Genomic DNA, 14,070 nt, shown 5'->3' on the forward strand with positions numbered 1-14,070 from the left:
GCCCCAAAAATTTGAATCAATCACCATCTTTCAGAAGGAGTGTTTGAGTAAGAAGTAAAAGATAGCACCCAGCAGAAACACAAACATCCTTTCCTGCGGTTCTATACGTACTTTTGTGGAGCTGATTAGCAGCTACTTACCTGCCTCAGAGATCTGGCTGTTCTCAGACAGGTAGGTGAAAGACTGGCATCATTTGAACCAGTCTCATAACTTGCTTCCTCCTCCTCATCTCTTCGCCTAACTAAGGTCATAGTAATGTTTGTATTTTATTTATGAATGATACACAGACAAGGCCCAGAAGAATGCTGGCTATGAGAACCCATTCCTAAATTAAAATGGAAAGAGAGAAATACAGGATAATGCTCTTATTTCTGGGGCTTTTTAGGAAATGCGTTCAATCAGTCATGTTCAGTGCTCTCTGTCCACACCATTATCTTAACTCACCACTACCATATCTGAGAGTTTTGAAGTTATTCATTGTCCTTTTTGTTATGAACACTCCTCTGTGTGGTGAGGGAGAATTAGCTGTGTTCTAATGGCTTTTTTTCTGGGCCATTCTTCACTTGATGTTGAGCTAGCTTTGGTGAGCAGTTGCTTTTTATGTGCAAGCCTGTGATCTGAGTACATGACCGAGGCCCAGATGTGGCTGCTGCTTGCCTGAAGCTGCACAATGATTCCAAATTTCAGCGGAGGATACATCCCAGAAAGCATCCAGTCCTGTGCTCTGGCCTGTGACCACAAATTCTGCATCTTTGAAATTCCCCAGCAACACAAAAACGTGCAGCAGGTATCAAATTATGATGTAGACACCACATTCAGTACTATATAATTTCTTTGTCTTTTCCTCCCTTATTTGAACATTTAGAGAGAGAGAACTGTCATTATATATGCCTAATTCCCTTTCACACATCTTACACGCTGTAGCTAATGATAATGTTTAAATCCAGCCTGTAGTTAACTCGATGGTAATGGGTGGGACATAAAACACAAGCTGTAATTAAAAGGCATGTTCTGGAGGAGTTTGTGCAGTGAGTGCAGTGGTAGTGGAGATCAGCCAGCGTCTCGGAGAATGGGTGTCCCGGAGTACTAGTGATTGCTCAGCATCTTTTCCCTTTCTTCCATGCTCACGGATGTTGTGAACCTGCCAGGTAGAGCTAACGCGTGGCATTTTGCATGGGTGTGTTTTGGACCAATTGAAGTGGCAAATCCAAGAGCATTTCTACTCATTTTCTTACATTTCTGAAAGTCCTGAAGTCCAATCATTTGCTCTTAAAAATGTGAAAAATATTCCTATTTTCAGTAGGGGGAATGGAAATGGATTTACTTTTCATACTGGCAGAGTGAGTGTGAATAATGTGGAGCGTTCTGTTCTCTCCACTGGATTATTGCAAGATGCTTTTGTACAGCTTCCAAAATAAACAGTTCTTAATACTTGCACAAGGTGTATTTGACAGGCAGGCTTTTGTGATCATCCACTATTTGTTAGGTAAGCAGCTGCCCTGTTTATATATTTACAGCACTGTTGAAATTTTTATAAGCCAAGGAATAATTCCCATTTAAAACATACGTGTTAGTTCAAAACAAGAAGCCTTCTGAAAATCCCAGTCTGTTAAGTAAAATATTCTTCAATTCTGGTCCAGGTGAACCCCAAGAAAAAAAAAAAAAAAGAAAAAAGTGTTGGGAGAACGTTGTTTTCCCTGATGAGCACTACTGCAGGGTGTTGTAGAGACCAAAGCTTTATGTGGGTTCAGGAAGGGGGCAGAGCATCTCTGGATGCTGAGCCCAGCTGTTGTTGCTGGCCTCTGTCTCAGAAGTTTCCAAATTACTGATTGTCAGGAGCTAGGAGAGAGTCCCTGCAAACAGACCATGCTCTTATCTGTGTAAGATGAGTAACCCCAGCTGAGCGCTCTTAGAGACAGGATTCTGGGCTCTAATTTGATCCTAATTGAGCCTTTTTTTTTTTTTTTTTTTTTTTTCTTAAATAGTAAAGGTCTTTTTGAAGGTGGTGGTCACTTACAGAAGCCTTTTAGTTTCAGGGCTCTTGTATTTTCTGTGGAATTTGTGTTGCTTTAGGACACGCATTTATAAAAAAAAGGAGGTTCCAATACTGAAAAATACCAAGTACAGATTTTAAAGAGTTACTTCGCTGGGAATGGAGTTGGGATAAAGTGAAGCCATGGGCAGAGAGGTGTAACAGGCATTTGTGAAGTTAGAGCAAGGGCATGACAAAGTTTGCCCAGTGAAAATGAGCAAATATGGTGAGTACCTGAAATGTACCACTTGAAAAAGGTTGTGTGCACTTTTAGAAAATTAATTAGAATTAACGTTTATGGTTTTAAATATTGTAATAAAAATAAGTTTACTCTTTTTAAAAATAAACCTTGTACAGTCAGGCTAGGATGAGCATCAGATTGCCTGTGCAGGTCAAAAATGGCTTGTTGTGGTCTGGGAAAGGTTGAGAGCCGCTCTCTAGTATGTGTAATCTTCATTCAGTTTTATTTGGCTGCTGAATGAGAGCTCAGAAAAGTTACATCACTTAACTGGTAAAAGATTTCATATGAAAAGATTTTACATGACTTCTGTGTCGTGTGTTCCAACTGCTTATCTCTGCCTATGCAGAGTTGCACAATAACTTCACGATGACACTTTGGAGAAATAGTGAGCTTGAAAGATCACAGATTTGACGTGATATAAACTGAAGATGTCTGTAGGAAACTTCCCACACCAGAAAACCTGAATATGGCAAGGGCTCTCATCCCAAAAACTAATGTTTGTATTTCGGAGATCTTACATCAGTGACATTCTTGCCAAGGAAGTGCTGAAATCAGACAACTGTTAAGCCATTGTGGAAACCCCTATGTGCAAGTTACGATTTTCAAAATGTGAAGTTTTCCTTGCTGATTTTCACATGGAGTTGATTCCGTACTGCAGGAATCACAGAGAAAGCCAGAACATCCTGGAGTTGTGAATCTTTACTTTCCAGAAGGATGTAAACCAAACTGTTTTAAAGAAAAACAAATGAACAAAAAAGCCCTTTCAGGCATGTGAAGTGTGTACTGTGTTGTTTCATGTGGAAATACACGCCCTCACAAAACATGGGGCTGCGACTGATGCACATTTGTCTACGCTAACATGTTTTTTCTCATTAAAATGAGCCAACATTTACCCTTATTTCAAAATGGTGCAAGCGAAGGGAGCTGTGTGTAGTCTGGAAACCAACCATTCAGTTTAGAAGAAGGAAGCAGGTACATCTTATCTATTACACAGACCCAGTTTTGCTGCTAGGAGACAAGAGGTACTTATTTAAACAGGATTTGTTTTTCAAGGGTTCGCTGCCCTGAAGGTTGGAAAATTTTTCCACTTGGCACGATCAGAATCCTTTGGGAGCCCTAAAAGTTTTGAAGAGGCAAGGCTGGGTAGGTACAGGGACCCCCAAGACCGTGGCAGTATGGCTGGCTCATGTAATTTCCTAACAGTGCAAAAATGTGGAGCGTCAGAAACCTTTATGTTTGCGCTCTGAAAATCACCAATCCTGAGCGTAGTCCTACTGCACAAGATGCTGCCACCAACTCTATTCAAACATATTGTTAAATGTTAATATGCATAGCAGTCTAGCTGTAATGAGAAACATTTTCAAAACATTTTCTGTGGCCCTCATAACTGTTTCAGTTTTAGCCTTATTTTTGTTTTCCAAATGTCTTGATCTAGGTAGACAACTTCCAGATCCTTTCTTTTATTCTTTTTCCCTTGTGGTTTTACAATACTAAGTATGCCCTGAAATTACATTAACATTTTAGACCAAGAACAGTTTAGAAGTGGAGTTGGTGTTTCTAAGATCTTTTCTGAACTGACAAAGGTTTCAAAATGAAGAAAAGAAGAGTAACATCTTTATATTTTGTCAGTCTCTGCTTCATTTGCCAGTGACAGAATGTGAGCCTCACAGCAAAACAGTTTTAGAGATAAATAGTAGATCTGACTGAAAAATAAAGGCAGAATTTTCTGAAAGCTCCTTGAAATGTCAAATCTGTTCTTAGTGTAAGAAGTTAGATACAAATCATTATGAGTAGATATTGCCTACAGTTTATTTTACAATTTCTAAATTTTTTTCTTAAAGTTGTATGAAAGTAGTTACTTATATTTTTTCCTTCTGAGTAACTAGGTTTTTTAAAGTATTGTTACCCAGGATGCTATGTAAAAACATATGGAAAATATTTTATCTGGAAAATGAACAAATTAATTATGATAATAAAGATAATGCTATGTTTGAAAATTGTCCTTGTTTTGTTTTGCTTAATTAAAAGATATTAAGATAAAAATTGTCTGAACATTTTCAGTCACGTCTAGTAGTATGAAGGACAAGTCACTATGAGAGTTCAGGAACAGTTTTCTTATTTTTGTGTTTTTAGGAGGACTTATGCATGAGGCTGAAATTTCTGATATCAGAGGAGAGACGCTGGTTTGGAGCAGAGGGCTGGAGTGGATAACCAAGTAAGTCAATTTTGAAATGAGGATTGTGCTCCACACTCAGCATGTGACTAGTTTTCCTTATCTGAGGCATGTGAGTGGGATTGGCAGCCATGGTCCTAAGGTGCCAATCTCCCAGGCCTACTGTGTGCCTCCTCTGGAGCAAGCCTTCCTCCCGAGAGGTTGTGGGGGTGAATCCTTTTAGTTTCACACCTCAGGTTTTCCAAAAAATGTGCTGACGTGGCTGTATCCAGAATTAATCAGTTAGAAAAAAAATTAATTGCCCCAGTTTTATACTTATCTGTGAAAATTTCCATTAACATCACAATGGGAATAAAATTTTGAAAATGATCTATGTAGCATTTCCACAGGTCTTCCCTCTCTCCTGCAGCTTGTGTTCAACAAGTTGTAGCTCAACTAGGAGGCTGAAAACTTGGCACTTTATTTAGGATAAAGGCTCCTCCCAAACTGCAGAGAAGCCTGCTAAATATTGGAAGAAGATCTAACTAGCAACTAGTACAGAGTGTTATATGATTGGTAACAAATCCCTTTCTGTAGCTGTTTGCTGCTGCAGGCTATTTTAGGCAGATGATTGTTTTCAGTATAATGGCTAACGCTGTATGTTTGTACATCGCTTTGAAACAATGACGACATTACGAGATTGCTCTCATACCTACTCTTTGTTTTCCGCAAATTCATTTTCCATTACACAGCATTTATAAAGACTACAGCAAGAACTTTCCATACTCTATTTAAAATATTTGTTCTTATGAGAGGACCTTGTGCACTGAAGTCAGGGAGACTTCGCCTATGGCACATATGGCCAGGGCAAGAACTTCATACCATTTACAAGCTGTAACTGTGACACCCTGCATCCTGCATATTCAAAAATTTGCTGTGGGGACCTTCTTGACATTTGCTACTTAACCGGCTGTATATTGGGGATGGGAGGTGCTTTTCCATCCTTGTCTGCTGTTTGCTCATCGGAACCGTAGCTGAGAAACCTTATGGGAAGAGCAGACGGGTTGTGTCTCCCTGAGACATGTTTATATAAAGCCACTTTTTGTTCTGCATTGTGTTTCTGGCTATAAGCAGTCACAGTGGATGTATACTGCTGCAGACCCAAGTAACTCCAACTCCAGTGCCTGTCCCTTTAGCCCCAGTCTCTGATGACTGGATTTATTTGGTTCTGAAGGCAGGTATTATCTCAATATGTGTTTTTATTTTGCAATAGCTTTAGGTCTTCCGATACATTTTTCATTAACCACTGTGGAAATTGACTTTTTTTTTTTGTAATGTAAAGATAAATTTAGTAAAGTTCATACTGAAAATTGGACTGTGTGGAAAAATCATCAGAAAATCATGATATAGTTGCTTTATAGATTAAATTTGACAAAGTAGGCTCTAGTGACTGATTTAAGTCATTGAATAACAAGATAGAAAGTAATGGAAAAAGTCAAAGGTAACAGCCTTGATGGTCGAGTTAAATGATTTATCTGACTATAGCTTTTCTAAAGGCAAAGGTTAGTGTACTGAACTGGTGGTAGGAATTATTTCAAGTTACCAAAATTTGTTTAAGTTGCACATTTGCCGTTCCCTTAATATCATGCTCAGTCAGTGCAGTATTGACCCATCCTGTGTAAAGTTAGCATGTGGGCAATTTTCAGGAATTTACTGGAGACAGACAAATTGAAATAGGATGGCACCATTCAGACCAATGGCAAAAGTAAGGGTAAAAAATAAGGGTAAAACCCTTAGGTCATAGATTTATTTTTTATGTAGTTGAATACTATGATTCACACTTCTATATTTTTCCCAGCATTTGATAAGGCCTGCATTTTTGAGATCATGCAGTCTTGTCTCACAGATGCTAACAGCTAAATTACTTCTCATGTAGTAAACAGTATTACAGCTAGCAATTATTTGGGCATACAGATCTAAAAAGCATTTTTCTCCCTTTTACACTTATGTCTGCCTTCCTTTACCTTCCTGTATAGCCTGCCTGTAGTATGTTTTCTCATACTGCACTAAAATGTCACTTCTCTCCTTGTAGCTCTTTTCTCTCTCCCTTCATTTGTCCACTCATTTCCTTGTCCTCTCCTTGTTTTCTCATCTCACACTGTCTACCAGTGCACTCTGTATCTTTCCAACCCACGGCATCTGGTTTTACTTGGCTGTCCTTGGCAGGCCTTTTATATTGCTCAAGGGGTTGGCTTCTTACTGGAATATACACCCTTCTGGGGCCTTGGATGGTAAATGTTGATGCTCAAACTGTCTGCACGCTGTTGGTGGCATTTTGCAGAAGTTCTGGGTCTCTTAACTTATGCCTGCCACAAAGGCAAAGGCTGTGTCTGCTCTCATACACTGAACTTTCTGCATAAGAGACCAAAATCAAGGTGACCTGGGAAAAAATAGAGCAGAGGAGCCTGCAACATATGGCCTACATACCTTTGAAAGTGGTGAAACAATACAGAAAACTTCAAAACAGGGAAATGGAGAGGGGTAGAGGCAGGTTCTGCGTTGGGGAAGAGAGGTGTATAATTATATTTAAAGTAGCTGTGAAGAAGAAATCTTTCTCAGGTGATACAGTCTGAGGAGACAAGTGCAAATCTAGTGAATATGAATTGATTGAGTGCTGCTCAGCTCCGCACAAGAGAGCGCAAGCAGTTTTCATAAAAAACAGTGATTGCATTTTTGAAAATTAGCAAAAGCTGAATTTAGTCAACAAGAGGCCAGGAGAGAGGGAGGTAGGATACTGGCAGAGTTCTTGGAATGTGTGCACACAGTGATGCCTCTCATTTGCAGCTGGAAGCCTCAGCTTGGTGGGAATAGTAAGGAAGGGAGCTGATTATAGAAATAACACACAGCTTAGTTGTGCTTTCCTAGCAAGAAATACTGCTACAGACAGTGTAATTCTGCTTTAGCATTGATTTATCTGGGAAATAAATTAGCTTCTTTCATTATTATTTGTTGTTGATTTTTTTCATATGGCTCCACTACTTCACTGTTATTTTCCCATACCATTTTCCCAGCATGCCTTCAGAAATATCAGAAAATGCTCACAAACAGTCCAGAAAAGTGCCAGCTAAATATTCCACAAAGTGCTTGCGGATCTTGTGCAATGTTTCCCCTGGTCTCTCCCAGCTGTTTTTTAGCATTGATCTAATATTTCCCCCATGAGCAGTTAGCGTTTTTGTGACATTAAACGTAGGGGGGAGGTTGTGTTTCTACATATGAATAAAGTAACTGCTTTGGCTTTCGGATGAAAATAAGGGTTCACTGTTCCTCTCCACCAAAAATTTCTGCTCCATAGTGCTTCTTAAGGATTTGGGGTTTTGAGGGGTTTGGGGGTTTTCTGTGGCTTCTCCAAAGGAAATAAGGTACAGTTGGTATTGTAACTCAGACTACTCCAAATGCACTGCATACGTTGCCATTCAGATCTTACCTGTCTCAAATTATTCCCTGACTATTGTACCATTTTTATAGGGCTAGTGGATCTCATAAAAGCGTTCCAGGTAGATTTCATATGGTCTTAATGCAACATTATAAGGAACTATCCCTTATCACATATAATGAGCTCTTCCTGCTAGAATACTTGTACTTCACTCAAAGATGTCACTTCTATTTGGACTAGATGGGAAACTAGATAAAGACTTGTATGGATACAGCATGCAGAGGTAATAAATAGAGACTGAAAAATGACAAACCATTATAGCTGTATGTGGTATTTAAATAAAATGAGAGGTCAGGGTGGAATCCCTGGCTGTAAGTAGTATCTGCAGACTCATTAAAAAAATCTTTATGATCAAGAATTAATGTTGACTTTAAAAATGACTGGTACCAATGCATGATCTCTTTTTGCAGTCATCTTTATTTTGGTGATTGGCTTTTTTGTTTTCAGCACAGATTAAGCAGAGAGAAATAATAACAAGACAGGCTTCAAGGCTCAACATTTGAGTTACTTAAATCAATCGAGAGAGACCGTTGCTCCAAATAGAACTAACTGCACACATATATCATTGTATAAATGTTTGAGAGATACTATTGGGCTGAAACAGTATCTCAGACATTATTTCTAAGATTTATTGTCTGGAATCTGAACAGTATTCTGTAGAATTTCCATTATCTGTATCGGGCCATGATCAGCTTTAATTGGCTGACAACATCTACTGCGGCATGTTTTTCTTGGTATCTACTTAATCCTAGCAAGAATAAACTAGTCTCTGGAAATGGCAGGCTTGTGAAAGAAAACACCAGTCTTTACACAAACCAGACTTAGGGTTCATAGAGAGGGGCGCCCTTGTCCTCGCTAAGTGAAGTCGTGGTTGCAAGAATGACCCATGCCAGCACAGGGAGCACCTTTGTTGTCTTTGTTCTGGGATGAGCTGAAATGAGACTTCAAAGTTCATTTATCTCCTGCTGTGCAAAAAATGAGGAAAGAAGTACCTTTTTGTGCTACTGACAGTGTTTGAATGTCCCTGGGCTTTAAGAAGCACAATGTATTCCGCAGCAGTCACTGTGCATTTCTTGTTCGAGGTTGATTTAGTCCGGCTTAGTTTACTGTTTGCATGTTTTGACTTTTTAATTTATTCATTGAGAACATACAGCTGAGAAGATCCAGGTTGCAGATGATACTGGGATGCCTAAATAAGAAGGCATCTGTTCTGTACAGCTACAGGGCAATGGCAACTTTGTGAGTTCACAGTTGGTGTTCACATTTCACATAAACGAGTTCACATTTAGATCCTCCCTTAGGGAGCTGTTTGGCATCCTTATGTAAATAACAAGGCCTTCCTTGCCCTGAACGGGCTTCTATCCCAACCTGGCAGGCATCTTACATGATCTGTGGAAGTCCAAAACAACCGTGTGAAGGACCTACATCCCCATATAGCTCCTCTGCACCTCGCCTAGAGCCCTACAACTTCCCTCTCATCTCTGCTGCTGCCCTCGCGGGTAGCAGCCGTCCGCGCCTTCCCGCTGCTCGTTCACTGTGAATACACTGGGGCCAAATGATGACTGGTGATGGGTCAGAGTTCCTGCAAGCAGTTCAGCAGTTTAGTTACTTAATAATTAACTGGCTAGACTTGCCCTAAGGAAAAAGCCTGTATGACTAATTATTTTAATGGAAAAAAATACAGTCAACAGGAAACAACAGCATTAGTTTGGGGGGGGCTGCCCTTGGCTGATGTATTTTAGGTGGTTTGAAAAGCAGGAGGCAGGAAGGAGGATAAAAAAATAAATAAGAACAGATCACCGTGCAGAAATTACGTTATTGCAGAATCGGAGCGGGAGTCTGTGAGTGGCTAGTCCTGGGTAGTGGCTGCCACCAAAGCTTGAAGGAACTGTTCTACTTCTGTGAAATCCTTGCACTTTTAGTGCAAGCCTGAGCAAGGCAGGCCTTCCTACAGCATCTCTTGTTCCTTATATGAGTCAGCTAAGAATTTTATGTGACAAATGCAGAGTACTTTGGTATTTTTGAGTATACTTTTAACATTTCTACCGGAGCTAAGGTACTGTTCCTTCAAACAGATGCTATGTTCATATCTCAGTACTGCAAAATAATTAACGTCTTGTTTCACTCACTGGAATCAAGGTCAGGCACCCTCACAGACTGGGGGATTTTTGTTGTACAGAAGAATACATGCGTGCATAGTCCAAAAGCACCATACTGGGGTGCAGTGATACTCCTGGAGAACACGGCTTGCAGGAATGGGAGAGCAGCACCTGAAGAGTGAGAACTCAGAAACAATTTTGTTTGTAGATCTGGATAACAAGCTGTGATAGGTATCTTTTAATAATTCAATGGAAATTTCTCATTCAAGTTTTCTGACAAATGTTTTTCATGTAGGCATGCTTGTGGTGATTAAAGGATGCACTGACTCTGCTTGGATGTTTGTAATGCAGTTTAGGTCCTTCTGTTGCTGAAGGAAATGAATATGTTATCATTTACCACAGGTAACTGACCACTTAATTGCTTCTCCTGAGCGCCTTCACTGAGATACCCTGTGACTTGTGAAACACTTAAAAACGGCATGTATACTGCTTATCTTGTCTGGTGGTTGTACACCAGCGTTGTATAAGTATATATGTGTTCCTTTCAGACTGTTTGGTGTAGTAGGGAGTGATTTTAAATTGGGTTGAACGTCGTATCACTGTCCAAGTAACCAGTTTGTCCAGAGTGGCAAAAGGCAGTAACTTTTAAGGCAAAGTTATTTTCCATCTTTTATTAGATCAGTTAGTTAGAAAGAACACGAAGTTTTCTGGCACACAAACCCTTTTTAAAAAGTCTATGTGGGATTCTTCAGTGGTTCTTCAATGACACGAAGAATGACTTATGTGCCCCAAATTTGTGTCTTTTTTGCTGTATAATTTAGTCTCCTAAACTTTATTACATCCTACAGACCTTGCCTCCTTTCTATTCTTAGACAGTCATGCCTACAGTGATATTTACTTGGAAACTTTGCAATTTGAACTTCTAAACCATCACTTGGGAATTACAAAACTTCACACTACATCTCTTATTCATTGCAGAGTTTTAAAAGAATCCCTGGAGTCCTACTTGCTATGTTTTCATAATGTTTATATCTGATTTGTTGTAAAAGTCTCCAAAGCTTAATTGAAGAAGTTTTAAATTAGGTGGAGAGAAGATCCAGGGATTTATTTTTAAATACATCTTGGAATTTGCTATATTTCCTCATAAGAAACACAGAAAATTGTGATTGGACATGAGCCTGATCTTTCAAATAACAGTGCCTTCAGCTCAAACATGGTAACAAGATTCTAATCTGGTGTTTAGTGACCACAGTTATTAGATATAGCATAAAGGATCAATTTGATTTGCCAGTCATTTTTTAAAGTCCCTATTTGATGCTTAAAAATCTGTCTTGGAATAAAATTTTTTATCCATTCAACTGTATTTCAGTAACCTGAAACTTTTTCTTGGACTCAGAGCTACTCTGAAGGTGCCTAGGATAATACGGGTCCGTGATGAGTTAAACAATAATGTAAGTTTGAAAAACCTCTGGCAAAAAATACCATTTAGAAACAATTCATTGCATTCTTTTCTTTGGCCTTCCCATCTACCTTTAGATAAACTCCTAGGCTATATCCACGGTGAGAACATACACAAGTATTGCACTTTTAGTGCAGGTTGTTCTCTAGGGGCACCAATACCAGGATCAGGACTGCCTCTGACAGTGCACAGATCCATCTCACTGTGGAGTTTATCTTAAAAGGGGTCAGTTAAATGGTTGAGGAAAAAGCAATTTTATGTTAAGTGGAACCTGGTTATTTTAAAGATATTAAATGTGCTATGCTAGGAAATTTTTCCTTTCAAAAATCCAAGAAATAAATTCTGAGATAGATTTTATGGCTGCAAAGAACATTGTATTTTGTATGGAAGCTTATTACATTTTATGTGACTTTGTGATACTTTACTACATTAAAATATTCTCTTGGCTCTTTTTTGTTTTTAATCTGAGACGTGTGTGCCAAGCTGCTGTGACCACTGAAGTCACAGGAGGCTATCACCCATTTCCAAAGTTAGTAATGCTAGGAGAAAGCTGGAATTACAGGGATGTTTAAGGACATTCCTTTTAAAAATAGTACAACACTAAATGGAATTGATCTGCAGAGGTTGCTTACCAAATTATTGGAGAACATCAGAAAATCAAGTATATGTATGGAGGCAGATATGTGCTAAGCTACGTAGCCAGGATAGTTTGCATCCTCATAGTTGCTATACCAATGAGCCAGTGATTATTTGTTCTGCTAATTTCCTCTTGAGCTAAGTCTTGTACCATAAGCCTGACTGGGATCTGAAAGATGTAGTAGCAATTTCAAAAATATTCCAATTTTAACCTTCTTATAACTTGGTAACAATAGTTTTCCTAGAATTGTAGCCCAAATTTTTAGCCCAAATAAAACCTGAAAATGAAAATAACAAGTTTGTTAAAGAAATAAGAAAAAATAATTAAACAAAACCAAAAAACCCAGACTAGAAATAATCCCAACCTCGTTGCATAACTTGATTGGTTTTCCCTAAATGCCGCAGGATAAAAACTCTTTCCCTGGCTTATTCCTGTGGAAAAAGCTTGCGGAGTTAGCCTGGGATGTAAATTAAAGCGGGAGAAAGTCATAGGAAAGCTGACAGCAACTTGGTCTGTTTTAAAGAAAACAAAGTGAAAGTCAGTGGGAGCCTGCCTGCGCTGGAATGCCTGCCCCAGTTGTGAACTGTGAAATCCAGATGGTTTTCCTCCCACCGAACGGGGAGCACTGCCGCAGCTCGGCCGGCCGCGGCTTGCCGGCGCTGATACCTGGGTGCTGGTCGGGCTCGGGGCCTGCCGGCTGCAGGAGAAGTGTGAGGTATGGGATTTGGCACATTGCTGTCTGTGCCCCCAAACCAGGGGCACACCTCAACATTGTGCTGGTTTGCCCGTGTTCAGCCCCTTCCAGGATGCTGCTCTGGAACGGGAAAAAGAAGCAGGTTTTGAACCCTGTCCTTTTGTCAGGACATCCTGGGAGAAATGGTGATAGTGGGGAGGCGCTGGGTGGTGGGAGCTGCCTGCTGTCCATGAGGTCTCTTCCAGTGATGGAAGATGACTGATTACCACAGGCTGATGTTACCCTGGGCTGCCCCAGGCAAAGCTGCTCGCAGGTCGAGGTGCTCCTTCCCCACTGCTCAGCGCTGCTGAGGCTGCTCCTGGAGTGCTGGCTCCAGTGCCGCGGTCCCCACTACACTGTGATGCTCAGCACAAGAGGGACAAGGAGCTCAAGAGACCAGTGAGAGCCCAAGGAAGGGCCACCAAGGTACAAAAGAGCCTGAGTTGTCTCGGCTACATGGAGAATTTGGGAGAACTGGGGCTGCTCGGCCTGCAGAAGATGAGACTCCCCCATGGCCATAAACACCTGAAGGGAGGTGAAGAGAGGACAGAGCCCGACCATGCTTGGTGGTGCCCAGCACCAGGACCAGGGGCACTGGGCACAGCCTGGAGCACCTGAAGGCACCATGGTGCTGGGTGGATGCATGAGCGTGGGGCTGGGCACCCTGCTCGGGGGGGCCCTGCAGGGGCTGGGGGGGGGCCTGGAGGCACCCGGAGGTGCCTCAAGCCTCAGCTGGTCTGAGATGTTGTGATCATAATCACATAGGCCTTGTGTTATATGTTACTTATGTAGTGAATTCTCCGTTAGCAAAACTAAATAAATCCTTAAATGAATTTTGAATCCAAATGAAACATGGTTCTATGAAACGCACTAGCTTATGGCTGAGATCAGGTTATTTTTAGGCCGTTTTTATGGTAAACCTTTTTGGAAAAATAATGTTGTGAAGAAAACTTTGACAAGCCCTGGAGTTGAGTCTGGAATTTCTTTAACATGGAAATAGTTTGCTGAGGAACATCAAAAACATTTGCAATACAAACACTGCAAACATCTCGTCTCTTCTAGAGGCTTTTTTTGCAGTGCACTGTAATTCACTCTTTCTCTAACTTTGATGCTCTTTTTGCTATGGGTTTTATAGGAGTACTGGATCAGAAATACATGTTGAACTCTGATATTTTCAAAGTAGCTACACTGAAATATTCCAGCTATTTAATAGGTGTGAATGTC

The sequence above is a fragment of the Netta rufina genome (assembly GCF_964035555.1).
Source record: "Netta rufina genome assembly, chromosome: 10".
Taxonomy (NCBI): domain Eukaryota; kingdom Metazoa; phylum Chordata; class Aves; order Anseriformes; family Anatidae; genus Netta; species Netta rufina.